The sequence below is a fragment of the Ascaphus truei genome, chromosome 1, assembly GCF_040206685.1.
Source record: "Ascaphus truei isolate aAscTru1 chromosome 1, aAscTru1.hap1, whole genome shotgun sequence".
Taxonomy (NCBI): Eukaryota; Metazoa; Chordata; class Amphibia; order Anura; family Ascaphidae; genus Ascaphus; species Ascaphus truei.
In genome coordinates, this window is record NC_134483.1 from 343,788,205 (window position 1) to 343,802,185 (window position 13,981).

Here is a 13,981-nt window from a genome sequence, read left to right on the forward strand (position 1 = left end):
GTTCATTCAGTATGGGTGCAATTATGTGACGTTCAGTACTCCTTGTCTGAAATAGGCAGCCTCTCATGTATGGCAGGGGTGTCAAAACGCCTATCCTGCCTGCTTGATAGACCCGTAAACCAAATAACAACCAATTCTTTTTTAAGTATTAAATGAAATATGTATATAAAGCGTTTTTTACATGTACAGTACAGCAAGGCCCCGCTTTTCGGCGATCCGCCGATACGGCGGTACCGAGAAGGGGGCCCGCAATGTCTGAGGAACGGGCCGGGCCACATGCGCAGAACGGGCCAGTACAATGTCGCGCATGCGCAGAACGTACCGGTCCGGGGTCGCGCATGCGCAGAATGAGGTGTTTTGCGCACATAACGAAAATCACTGGTTCCGCATTCCGGCGATTTTCGCTTTGCGGCGGGTCCTTAGAACGGAACCCGCTGCATGCCCGGGGCCCTCCTGTACATAGTAACTAGGACAGCTTAAATTTCAACCAAATTCAGAATGCTCTTTTAAGGGGAAGCAGCCTCAGGGGAGTTATAATAAGTGTGTGGTGATACTCAGTGGACTTTATATTACAGCATGCTCGTTTTTGGATTAGGGAAGTATCTCAAACAAAACTGCTGATTTATCAATTCTAGAGAGATTAGCAATTATGTCTCCATGTTGTGTTTTAGATCCAACACAGTTTTTGTGTATATACTGTATATCCATATATCATATATGTATCCAGAAATAAGAGCAACATTTTGTATATGCTTATATCTGGTCATATTAGTAGTTTAGTCTAGATGGATAGATAGATGGATAGATGGATAGATAGATAGATAGATAGATAGATAGATAGATAGATAGATAGATAGATAGATAGATAGATAGATGTAGAGGTATCGGTACCGTGTTAGCCGAGCTTTAATAATCAAAAATTAATAGACGATACCGTTCTATGGCTAACGAAATGCTTTTATTTGTGCGATCTTTCTATATACACTGATCTCTTCTTCCGGCGGTGATACAATGGTTAAAGCAAGAAAGGGTTTTTACTATAGAACAGTGCATCCTGGAATGTATCTAACTGAAACCTATCCCTCCCCCTGTGCTGTATGCGATTTTGAGGTGTTAAATGGTCCCTGAATGTTGGTGGTGTGTGTGTGTGTGTGTGTGTGTGTGTGTGTGTGTGTGTGTGTGTGTGTAAATATACATTTATACAGCGCCCACAGTGTATACAGCACTTTACACAAGGTGTGTGGAGTGGGAGTGTATACCAATGGTAGGTGTAGAAATGTAAAATTGTGTAGCATTACTATTAGTGTGAGTAGATACTATGTGGTCCCTATTGGTATATTGGGATGGAATTACATAGAGTATATGTATGTGTAAGAGACAGCTGTGTGTGCAATCATATAGCGCAGTATGTATAAACATGGCCTTTAGCGCTCATGGGAAGAGAGTTCTCTTGTGTCAGTAGAACACCTTTAAGACCTACTTGCTTAAAGAAGCATATGAGTAGCACCGTGGCTAATACTATACATGATACATAAAGCTTGGCCCCCTGCAGACGCACTTACCTGAATGCCCCCCTACTGTCTCTGTACGTTCTCCACACCAATTAGATTGTAAGCTCCCCGGAGCAGGGACTCCTCTTCCGAAATGTTACTTTTATGTCTGAAGCACTTATTCCCATGATCTGTTATTTGTATTATTTATTATTTATATGATTGTCACGTGTAGTACTAATGTAAAGCGCTATGTACACTAATGGCGCTATATAAATAAAGACATACGTACATACAGTAGTGACTCATGAAACTACGGTCTCGGTTTCGACCACTGCTGAGTGTCCCGAACAGTTTCATAAATCTATATTCATGCAACGTCCCTCTTTTGGTGTTCTAAGATTACTATATATACATTTATATATGTATGTATATATGATGTATTTTGTCTTCATCCTCTTCCTTATTTGCCTTGCAGCTTAGCTGATTTATTGGACAAAAATCAGCTCGCATGTGCAAAAACATTTTCTGACTTTCACTTGATTTATAACTTGAAACTTCAGAAGCACAAGCAGCTAATATAGTACTAATACTCAATGCTATCATAAAATTCAGACAAAGTTTCAGGAACTGGGCCTCAAATAGTCTGTCTTTTGATTGGCTCGATTCCTGCTGACCTTCTTCGCTGTGCCAGTGTGGTTTTAAACCCCCCGGCAGCCATAGCTTACAACACACACCTGCCCAGCACATCTGTCTCACTTAATATTTTGTTTTCACCAAAGAGATTTGAGCCTGTTGACTTTCTCAGCCCTCTGTCATTAGAGGACATTGTGGTTTGTTGCTTCAGTAATGAATTGCTTGGATTGCTTTATATCTCTTGTTATTGAAGTTTGGGAGGATGTTTTAAATAACCCTTCAGTGATACAGATCCCTGTTTCTGAGTGTTACTGTTACGAGGGCAGGCACAATGTATTTGGTATTTTCATGCTAACTTTTTCAACTCTTGACCCTTTATGGCTCTGACGTGGTTGTTAATATGAGAGAAAGCCTAACTCCAATAGTGATTTACTGCAGGCATATGTTTAATTCTCCACTTGTAATGAGCTCCAAGGGTTGATCTGTGGCGTTTCTGCCATGAGGTGTGAGTCTTATTCACTGTGACTAGCACAAGCCGTGCCCATTCCCATCATCTGTGGCGTTTGACACGTCAGTGCATCTCCTTCACTGAAGCCAGCGTTCTTCTCAATAAAGTGTGAGGTTTTGGTTTGAAAGCCCCAAACCTCACTCACTTGGGGTCATCAACCTGAACAGCTCCAGCACTGTACTAAAAGATTTTTTACATGTAATCTATAGGGCATTCATAGCTTTAGTGGGAAGTGGTTTAAAGGATGTTGGCAGTACACAACCACTGATTTGTGATCTAGGAAATGAGGATGATATGTTTTAGCTGGCAAAATGAATTTGAAGTGCTCCTTGTACAATTTTGATGAAGGTCTCTACACATGGTCTTTAATGAATCAATGGGTTGCTGACCCGCTCTGGCAGGGAAGGGGGTTATCCATCCTTTTCATCCTGCCACGTGCTTCATGTGCAATTACTGCAGTATTTTACTGAAATATTGATTTGCTGTACACTGATTTTTGGGGCCTCTTTGGATTGGTCACCGCTATGGTTTTCCTAAAAACAGTTTCTGTTTTGAACTATTATAATAGTCCGTTTTCTTTTAAATCTTCTGTTATAATCCTCGCTGATTACAGCATGTAGGCGGGAGACTCTAACTAGCACCTAATCCAGGAGTGGCCAACTCCAGTCCTCAAGGGCCACCAACAGGTCAGATTTTACGGACTTCCCTGCTTCAGCGCAGGTGGCTCAATCGTTGCCTGAGCCACTGATTGAGCCACCTGTGCTGAAGCAGGGATATCCTTAAAACCTGACCTGTTGGTGGCCCCTTGAGGATTTGAGTTGGCCACTCCTGGCCTAATAAAAGCAGCTTGTCTTATGATCTTATATTTTTTATTGTACTTTTAACAGTCAGGATTTGAAACCTAAATTTGCAAAGCTATTAAGCATTCTTACAAAAACCTGAAAGAACTGTTCCAAAATCTAAATGGTCGAGAATGTTATACATGCCTGAGCACTTTAACCACTGCTACTTCAGTACAGTGTGTGTGTGTGTGTGTGTGTGTGTGTGTGTGTGTGTGTGTGTGTGTGTGTGTGTGTGTGTGTGTGTGTGTGTGTGTGTGTGTGTGTGTGTATATATCAAAGACCAACACAAAATTAAGTAGCGCTCAGGTGGATAATAGTGACAATATATATAGAATAATGATAATAAATTATATGAATCAATAAAAATCAACACACTTTTAACTACATATAACTTCAAACCATAAAATTATCGTGAAAAAAACAAAGTCCTAAATAAATGTTCCACTTGAACAATCCAGAGAGATAAAGGTCCCAATTGAGGATCCAGGGAGCGTCTTTGCAGCTTCAGATATAAGTGGTATAGCCAACCACTACGAATCTAAGAACAAAAAACAAACAGAAGCGCAAGCTCCATAGCATGTAACTGTTTAAACAAAAGAGTACATTTATTAAAAAACTGCAGCCCAAAGGAAATGCACTTACAGGATTAAAAAAAGCAACCATACATGGGAGAGAAATCACTGTGTGTAGTCATCTGCGGGGGTGAGAGGGTCCCAGGTAGGCAAGGTATATCTGCACAGCTTGCAGCCACCACCAACTCCTGTCACAAGTTGACGCCAGGAGACTGAGTCAATCAGTGCCTCCACGTCCTCTGCTCCTGCATAGGATAGTTGCCAGCGCTTGAAAATGCAGATAGTAAGATCGCAGGGACGCCCAGGACTCAGTGTAGACACACCCACAGCGCGATGACTTCACCAACTCTACGCGTTACGTCCCACAGGCAACTTCCTGTAAGTGCATTTCCTTTGGGCTGTATTTGTATATATATATATATATATATATATATATATTTGTATATATATTTGTATCTTGAAAAGGCAGCTTAGAGAAGCTGCATTGAGTTTCTGGTTGGAAGGAGGGAGGGTTATCAGTAAAATCCCAGCAGTGGCATTAAGTATGAAATACAAATAGTAAGTACACAGTGGCTCTTATTGAGCGTGGAGCCTGGGACTTCACATATGTAAAATGTGACTTGCAGCACTTTCTTTGAAGCCTAACCACAGCCAGGATGCTGTAATTGCACTCTTTGATTGTGCCGACTCTACTTGTGGATTGGGCTGGGCTGCAACAGCCTGCCTGGCTTGGCAAGCCTTCAGCGAAAAGCCCCCCAGTGAAGTCTCAGATGTGGGCAGTTCTCAGTCTGCTTGCTGCATGCCTGCGGTTTCTTGAAAAGAATCCTGACTTGACCTGTTTTCCGTCTGCAGAGCAATGCCACGGCTGTTTCTTTTAAAAAGTGCTTCTCCTCTTAACAGGGAGACGAGAACCTGCAGCATGGCATATTGGGGGTTGGGGGGGGGGAGGTCTGGTGCAAAGAAACGTGGCATTTTAACGGACAAGTGCTGATTTTAATCGGTGAGACTCCTGGTGCTAAAGATCAGTGAGGCTGGCTCCAAATAGGTGAGACAGGCTGGTGTATGGACAGAGCATGTGTCTTTTATTTGCATGCCAGATAATGAAGTGAGATACTTAAGTCCAGTCCAGAGAGGTCAAAAAAAGTTCAAGCCCATGGAAACTGCCACGTTTATTAGATAAACAGACATCTTTGGCACCGCCGGGCATCCCTGCATTTCTCTCACCCCCCTGTATGCTTCACTCCTCAAGTATGTTGTGACTTTATTTTCCGATCTTCCATCAGTTGTTTGCATGCTTCTTTAAAGGCCCAATGAGCTGAAAACGAATTAGTCTTATTATTACATTTGTATGACGCCACCATGTTCCGTGGCGCAGTACAATGTGAGAGGACAGTAAAGGGCCTTTCAGGTGTCCACATATCAGTCCTGACTGTTGCAAGCCCCTATCAGTCACACAGTGTTTTTTGGGGTGAGGATTTAAAAAAAAAAAAAAAAAAAAGTATTATAGGATGAGTTCGACCACTACAAAGGTTAGCAACTTAGACGTATAGTCCTACATAGGATCGAAGGGGACTCGTGGCAATTATATTTTGAACGGGTTAAATGCTGGTGATTGAAATCAGACAGGAGTATATATATTCTTAAATAATGTTTGATAGTTTGAGGGCGTGATTGTCAATCTTCTTTGCTCCACCCACGTAATAAAATAATCTGATGTAGTCACACCCGCTCCACCTCAAGTGCCCCCAGCTAGGAAATAGCAAAGTAGAGGACACGCTAGAAAGGCTGTGTACACCCATCTAAACAGGCTACAATATTTATCATTGTTTGCAGAGTTTACAATTACTTTCAAATACTTGACATGTTTTTATTTGAATGCATTTTTAATCACCAAGCTTCTCCTTTTTGGCTATGTGAGATCACTCCAGGGGGCCTGCAGTGACTGGCCAGTTCTTCTATGGCTTCATCCAGGGTGGCGCTGAGCGGGCTTGCGCGCTCACGCTGGACACGTTGCGACAATGCACGTGGCCTGCGTGAGCGTGCGGGCGCGTCTGCTCGGCACTCAGCTGCTTGCCGAGCAAGCAAAATTGATTTTGCTGCTCGCAAGCGCGTCACGTGAGCGGTTCGCCCAATGAGGGCGAACCAGCTCCGTGACATCGTGGCTGCGCCCCCAGACGCGCTCTCACCTAGCCGGCCAGGAAAAGCACGGGCGAGCAGGGTGCAGCGCCGGAGCGACAGCGTTCCCGTTCCCTCCCCTGGACGAGGCCTAATAATGTTCTCTGACTTCTGGGCTGAATGTTGCTCCTCTTTTCTAATAGCTGTTGGTATTGGGTGGAACATAAGGTCACTTTTTTTGTTTACAAACAGACATATTTTTAGGGGAAACTCACAGGAACTCAGTTGTTTCTTTTGATGAGCAAGAAACTCCATTTAGTGTTTATGAAATGGTGTGGGGCTGGGAAATGGGAGGGGTTTCATTGTTATCTGCCACATTTCCCTATACACTATTTAAAGCAGCAATCATGCTGCAATGCAGTAAAAACATTTTTTTTTTTAAATAATTTAATCACAGGTTGGAAGCACGGGGTCTCCAGAGCTGAACTGTGTTCATTTCAGATGCGGAGTTCCGCTGCTTCCAGAAATAGTTACCTCGGTAGGGGCTGCCAGTATCCCTGTGCAGTTTAAATGTCCCGTTCACGCTGGCCAATAGGAAGCCGTAACGGATGACGTCACGGCTTCTAATTGGCCCACACAATACGCGACCATTTAAAAGCCGCCATTTCATGTCAACACGTGTTCCCTGGCTGCAGAGATACCGGCGCCGCTCCAGAGGTATCTCAGGATGCAGGGGGTTCCCCAGAGGTGGAATTAACAGCTCCGTTCCGGAAACTCCCTGTTTCAATCCTGTAATTAAAAAAACGCAACGTACCATGTGGTGCTGCTTTAATTGTAGTCTAAATACGAGTTCATTTGTCTCCACTTGGTATTCTGGCACTTTTTTTTTTTTTTTTTTTTCTGTAGAAAAACAATACTCTTTGCAAGTCTTTGTGGCAGCAATGAGGTTTGTAGAAATGGTTAATTTTCAAGCATTCAATTTACAGCAAAATGCCATATTGGGGGGGGGGGGATCCACAAAGCGCCGGTAACGGATATCGTAGCTCGATCAGCGCTGACTGCCATTCAAGTCAACGCCAGTTAACACTAATCAAGCTCCTATACCGATACACTATCAGCGCTTCTTGAATCCCCCCAAAGTTTCTATGAAGGAAATAGCATTTCTACCGTCAAAAACCTCAAAATCATAAGCGTATATGTCTGGCGTGCGGCCTAATTAAAACTCATGTACCGTCATTGTGCAGAATAAATGCAATGTTTAACACAAAGTTAGATTTTTCAAATCAGCATTTCGTGCTCCTGTGAAAATGACATTTTTGATATATTCTGCCATTATTGATGCTGATAATTGTCTCAGAATTTGACATGCATTACACTTCTATGTTAAAAAAAAAAAAAACCACACAGGTATGGCCCATCACTGGGTCAGTTAACTCCAGCAGATTTCATGTCCCCTGCTCACAGAGGTCTGGTGCAGGTCTGCCAAAGTTATTATAACCTCCTGACTTCAAAGGCAGCATGGGGAAGAAATGGCCTGAACATAGGAGAGTTCTATTCCCCTCGGTGCTGCAGACATTCCTGGCTCCTAATCGGGAGCAGTTCTGAATCACGGCGCTTGTATCAGGCTGCTGTGAACTTACTGGCCTGGCGCCTCCAGGCCATTCCTCACACAGGAAGCCCAATGTTTTCATGTAAGGCTGAAAGGAAAACCTTCCCAGGAAGAGCAACCTGGGCCAAACCCTTTGAACGTCTGGGATGAAAAGGCTCAAAGTAAATAAAATCTGTGGGGTGCTCTCGCTAGTATTTTTTTTCTGCAGTTTGCTTGGCCGGTGTTTTAACTCTCCTTGGAAAGTGAACTCTGCAGCGCTTTCATCTCACTGACATGGACTGTGCTACCGTTGTGGACAGTGGGAGGGCAAAATGTGTCTAGGGCATTAGCCTCTTTTGTTTTATCTTTATGGTCAAACTGTGACGACACTTTGGGTTAAAAAAAAAAAAGTATCACCACTTTTGCTCAATTTCTAAACCACTGACACTTTTCTGCCACATGCAAACACAGGACCAACGTCGGATAAATTCCACAGAAGAGTTTATCTGACATAATCTGTTGTTTTAAAACAGGAATGATTGTAGAATGATTGTAGATTTTTTTTAATAGTCCTTTACAATTGTAATATTTAGGTTATACATAACTCTGGGTGATCCCCCTCACTGCCAAATGGGCCCACTTTACAATTCCATAGTAGTACAGTGCAAGCCTTTCTGGCAAAGGCGATACATGTCATTTCTTTGCATTCCTCAGTGTTTTAATCAGTTGAGACAAAATACTAGGTATAGTCTTGTGGTTTGACTCTTCTTGGATGAAACTGGCCTGTTCAACAAAAAAATAAAACAAGCTGTGAATAAAATATTGTCAAGCTAAGAAAATCTGAACCATTAATACATCCTTCCAACAACAAGAGACAACCAGTGCTGTTGGAATAACCACTCATGTGGGTAACAAGGCAAAGCAGAAATAAACGTTGCAGATTTACCAGGGTCTACATTTTGGGGATAATCTTATATTTCCTCCAAAGAAAAGAAAATATGAGGCTCAGACTTCATTATAGAGATAATCACTATGAGTACCAAGTACATATTCTCTTTAAAAGGTGAGGGGAAATTTGACACGTCCTCTCTCCTAAAGAATAAAATACCCTTTTCAATAAAAATTAGCGAGCACAGTTGTTAAAATGAAACCTGAATTGAGGCATCACTTTATTGGCATCGCAAACTTAAAGGCTAGAATCCGAAGCCTATTTTGTCAGTCTCATTTTGCAGTGTTCAGCAGGGCTGAATCGCTTTTGAACATTTCCTAGTGTAGAAATGTGAACTTTAGCACGGATCCATAGGCCTGACTCTTTGCACATACTGATCAATTTCAATTTGCACTGGTAATTTATTTTAAGTTACAAGCAGCAGCTCTACTCAGATTCCAGATCTAGCAGATGTTAAGTCCTCCAGGCCAAATTCGGCCCAACTTGCAACACTTTGAACTGGACAAACACATTTGGAATCAAGACCAGCATTGATTGTTGATTGAGCTAGTGTGGTGACAGCACTCTCTAAAAGAAAAGGGATGTTGAGAGTTGCTGACACCTCTGAGATTCTGTGACGAGAGTTATTTTTAACTTAAGTCTAGTGTGTCGTCTCAAGTTATAAGTAGAACTTCTTTAATCACAATGGGCATGGTTTTTTCTGTCATGCCTCTAATATTTATTTTGCACTGTATTGGTCTCTGTGTCTGGGAAAGTTGTATAAACAGAAGCCACAGAGATGACAGCTAAATCTTGTGCGCTTTGGATGTGTGTTTTTGCGTATGCATCTCAGTGGGTGTAGCAAACATTCGTGGTTTGCTCTCTGATAAAGATCTACAATAATGAAACAGACATCTGCCAGGGTTGCCCCCACTCTGGGTTTGACCCGGAGACTACGGATTTCGGCCGCGTATCTTCGGGCTACGGGTTTACCTGGTAATTCTCCAAGTTGGCCGCTGCGTCTCCAAGCATCCTACCGGCATCTCCCCTTGCAACTCCCGTCAACATGACTGTGCAACATCAAATGGTGCTGCGTTGCCATGACAACAGGACGGTACGTGCCGTTACGGATTCACGTGGCGCTTGTTGCCATGATGACGAGACGCTCTGTGATGTCATGGCATTGCGCAGCGTCACATTGCCATGCCAACGTGGCATCGCGTGATGCCTCGGTGCCATAAGACATCCCCTTATCAGCCATTAGATGTTGCGCATCCATGTAAACGGGATTTGCAGGGGAGTATGCCGGAGGATGCCAGGAGATGCAGGTAAGCGAAATAAATATATAAAGAAGATAAATGTTAAAAAAATATATATATCTCCGGGTTAGCCTTCAATAGAAGGTGGCAACCCTGGCGTCTGTCTGTCAACGCCATAGCTCCAAGATCATGAAACGTAGAAACTTTGCATGCATACTAAGGTGACCCTATGTTTGCACCTCTGAGTTCTTTTACACGTTAATTCTATGGAGGTGTTAACATTTCTCTGACAAGCAAGTCAGCCAGTGAGTGTTGTACCTGATAGGCTATTTATCTGGCACATGACATCCTAGTTCACATAGGCTGTGGCAAATAGAGAGTCAGATAAGATATAAATTGGGTAGCTATAAAGTCTACGCAGAAAGCAGACAAAGAAAGAAAGGAAGTCAGTTGACTCGTGAGTAGAAAGTAAGAATACTGGAGAGAGGCGGAAAGAATTGGGGTCATCATAAGGTATTAAAGGGATGGGAGGGAGAGAGAAGAGAGAGAAAAAAAATTACTTTTTTATTTGCTAAATTTGGTGCTGTATTTTCTCCTTCTTTTTCCACCAAGTACGTAGATTCTTGAAACTGCAATCAGCTAAACTTTAATAGTGGGCGGCATTGTCGCGTGCATAATAAATAACATGTAACTGATAAGTGGTGTTTCTTTTTATCTCCCTTTAAGGAGGAAAGAAAAATACATTCTCAACGTGCAAAGCAAAGGCAGCGGCAGCAGCAGCAGGAGCCCTTCTGGAGATGGAAGCTTGTTAATCTCCCTGACATCTCCATAACCTGCGCCGCTATGCCCCCCAAGGAGCCTGCGAACGACATCAATATGCCACCCCGATGTCACTGCTAGAGACACTGTACCGTATAGACAATCACTGCCTGAAGTCTGGCCCCCCGTACCCTCCCGGCCTTCACAGGATACCACTAGATATCCATATCCCCAAGATAGGAAGACGTAGGGTTGTCAACAGAGGAGCATCATCCATTGTTTTTCAGTCCGTGATCACCTTTCATATCTTGCCTTCCTACCCGTGGAGATCAGTGTGTTTGTGAAGCCCACCAGAGTTCCCCCAACGGGTCCAGACCAACCCAAGTGCTGACCCTGGACATAATACATGGAGGAGACCGTCTGTCTCTGACAAACCTTTTATTTAAAAAAAAATGGAGCAAAAGGATCAATTGTTTGTTTTTATTTTTTACCATTGTATCGTTTCTTCTCCATAAAACTTGAATGCTTTTGTATCAGATTTAAAGGTGGATTGGTGTATATTTTATTAACCTGAGGCATAAAAGAAAGCCCTCTTTTTTCATTTTATCTCGGGTCTTGACTGGCACATTGCAAGAACCTTGTAGGCCGTGCCCTCATTCTGTCAAAATCGTCTGAGGCTTTTGCACAAAATTTAACACAATTAGAAGGTGCAAGTTAGCATCACATCTCATAAATGGTGCAAATTGTGTCCATTTTGTTGAAGTTGTATAATTCGTTGGCCCTTCACCCCTTTGCTGATAAAGGGGTCTTCAACACGCTGCAGTACCTCTAACAGCAAAAGAAGACCGACCCTCTGTGGTTTATTTCTTTTGACTTATGTCACATACATATTAAGCGCCAAAAAAAAAAAAAGTAATCTTGCAGGAAAACGTTTGGAGTCCTATCTTTTGCCCATTTATAAACATACACCATACCCCAAAACAACAGAAGGGCACTGAGGTTCCAATGTATTCCTCCCCTCCATACATTGTATAGAAAGACCAGCACTTGGATACATTGTAAATTGTACTGTATTGTATTTGTTTTTGTATTTTTTTCTTCTGCTAGCCGAGAGTGGGATTTGGTGCCAGTTGTTGAAATCAGCATTTTGATGTATCCCTCTTTTTAATAGTAAGGCACAGACTTTGCCAAAAGAAAATTGTCAACTAAACTCTTTTTTTTGTTCATTCCAATTTGAGTTAATGTGCTGAGCATACGTTTTTTTCTTTTCTTTTTTTTTTAAAGGAAAAAGCTTTGTAATAAAACAAAAAAAAATGTCAGTACATTTGTTTGATAAAGTCTGATGCGTTGGTCTTCACTTTTTATAACATCAGGAGATATTCTAACAAAACCTTAACGTGAGGGGGTAGCTGTCAGGAAATAAGCTAATTGCAAACCCCCGAGAGCAGACAATGTTATTCGGCTGCTGTTGTTATTATTATTATTATTATTATGTACTGATAACACACCAACATATTCTGCAGTGCGGTACAATGGGGGGTGTGAGGACACGAACAATACAATTACAACATTAAATGTGCAGTAAAGGCGAGCTGAAGGCGGTCTAGAAGTCTGTGCAAAATGGCCATGTCCACTCGTCCCATTCCAAGCTGAAGGTGAAGCCCTTGCAAGCAGATTACCAAACGTATTTTTTTTTAGTGTTTTTTTTAATAGGTTTGAAACTGGGGAGATGAACCGTGTTGATTTCAGCTCTGGGGACCCCCTGCTTCCCGAGATACTTGCCTCCGTATGGGGTGCCGGTATCTCTCTGCAGTTTTAATGTCCTATGTCACACTGGCCAATGGGAAGCTTGTAAGGTATGACATCACGGCTTCCTATTGGCCCACGTGATGCGGTACATTTAAGCCGCCATTTTGATAACTCCAATTAGTCCAGCCAGAGCTGCTACCGGCACCCCTACGGAAGTCTGTATCTCGGGAAGCAGGGGGTCACCGAAGCAGAAATTGACGCGGTTCAGTACCTGAGACCCCCAGCTTCAAACCTATTTTAAAAAAACACAAAAAGTATCACCAGTTCTGCTGCTTTAAAGGGTCTAATCAAAATAAGGATTCATCAAGTCATGATGTGGGTCATCGCACTATGATCCAGCGATAACAGATATTGATTTGAATGGCAGTTCTAGTGGTATGGTGGTGTGAGACCCTGCATTCTGGCTGGCTGAATTCCAGCCTAAATGTCTTATATTAATCGTCTCAGACAAGGTTCTTTGCGGTATAATAATGTCACTATGTGAGTGGGGCTTAGCAGCCATTTTAATTTAGGTTGCTGGCCTGGTTTTATAAAATGCAAGTTAAAAAAATAAATAAAGCGACCAGGGAAAATGTAGAGTTGAAAACAGATGCTGTACAGTACTGGGATGAAATCTTTAATAAAAAAACTCAGCCATACAACTTAACATACACTGGTAGAGTATGTAAGTAGGCCCTGCTTCAAGTACCTTACACTGTAAAAGGAAGGGCAGATCGCAACTAGGTGACATCTGAAACTTGTGCACTGAACTGGGTTGGAGAGAGTGTCAGTCTTGTGAGGTGCTCCCTAACGGTAAGATACGCAGATTTATGGACAGCTTCTCTATGTTTGATGGTCATTTAGCAAACGGATAACATGGGAGAAAGAAGGCAGATATGGCAGACGTAACATCAATCCCAAACTTCAGGTCATAATGTGTATGCATAGTGTCAGGATTATCTTTGATAAAATATTTGTACTTGACATCAATCATCTAGTTTATTATTTGGTCAGCTTGGTCTTCAGTTCACTTTGGTTTGGCACCGACCACAAAATATCTCATCGATTGTCTTCCCTTGCCTTACTGATTTGGACATGAGTTGCAGTGGAGTTGAAGTACTCAGCCACGTGACAGACTTTCTTCTCATTTTTAGAACGGGGGTTTTTCATTTGAGTAGAAGTGAAAGCAACAATCCTGGGGAATATATATATAAATTCATTTTTTATTTTTTTTACTTAATTGGAACCAGGGCGTGCTCTGGTAGTGAATCGTGCTATTTTCAGCTCTGGGGACCTGCCTAGCTCGAAATAATTTACAATCTGATTCTTTGTTCAAGTGAAATATTAAGAGACAAAAGGGCCCCAACGCCACATCCAACTGGACAAATCATTTAGTACGTTTATACGTACTAAATGTATTTACTAAATGATTTGTCAAGTTCGATGTAGCTCTTTGGCCCTTTTGTCTCTTGTTGTATATGTAACGGTATTTCTGG

General features: G+C 42.3%; 1 protein-coding gene across 2 annotated transcripts in view; it reads left to right on the forward strand.

The window, feature by feature from the left end:
• Positions 1–11,245, forward strand: part of LEF1 (lymphoid enhancer binding factor 1) — a 130,167-nt gene extending 118,922 nt beyond the window's left edge. For both annotated transcript variants that reach the window (XM_075608380.1, XM_075608391.1), the window contains one exon: positions 10,665–11,245. The gene's annotated coding sequence lies outside the window, so the exon portion shown is untranslated. The remainder of the gene's footprint in view (positions 1–10,664) is intronic.
• Positions 11,246–13,981: the final 2,736 nt, after the last annotated feature.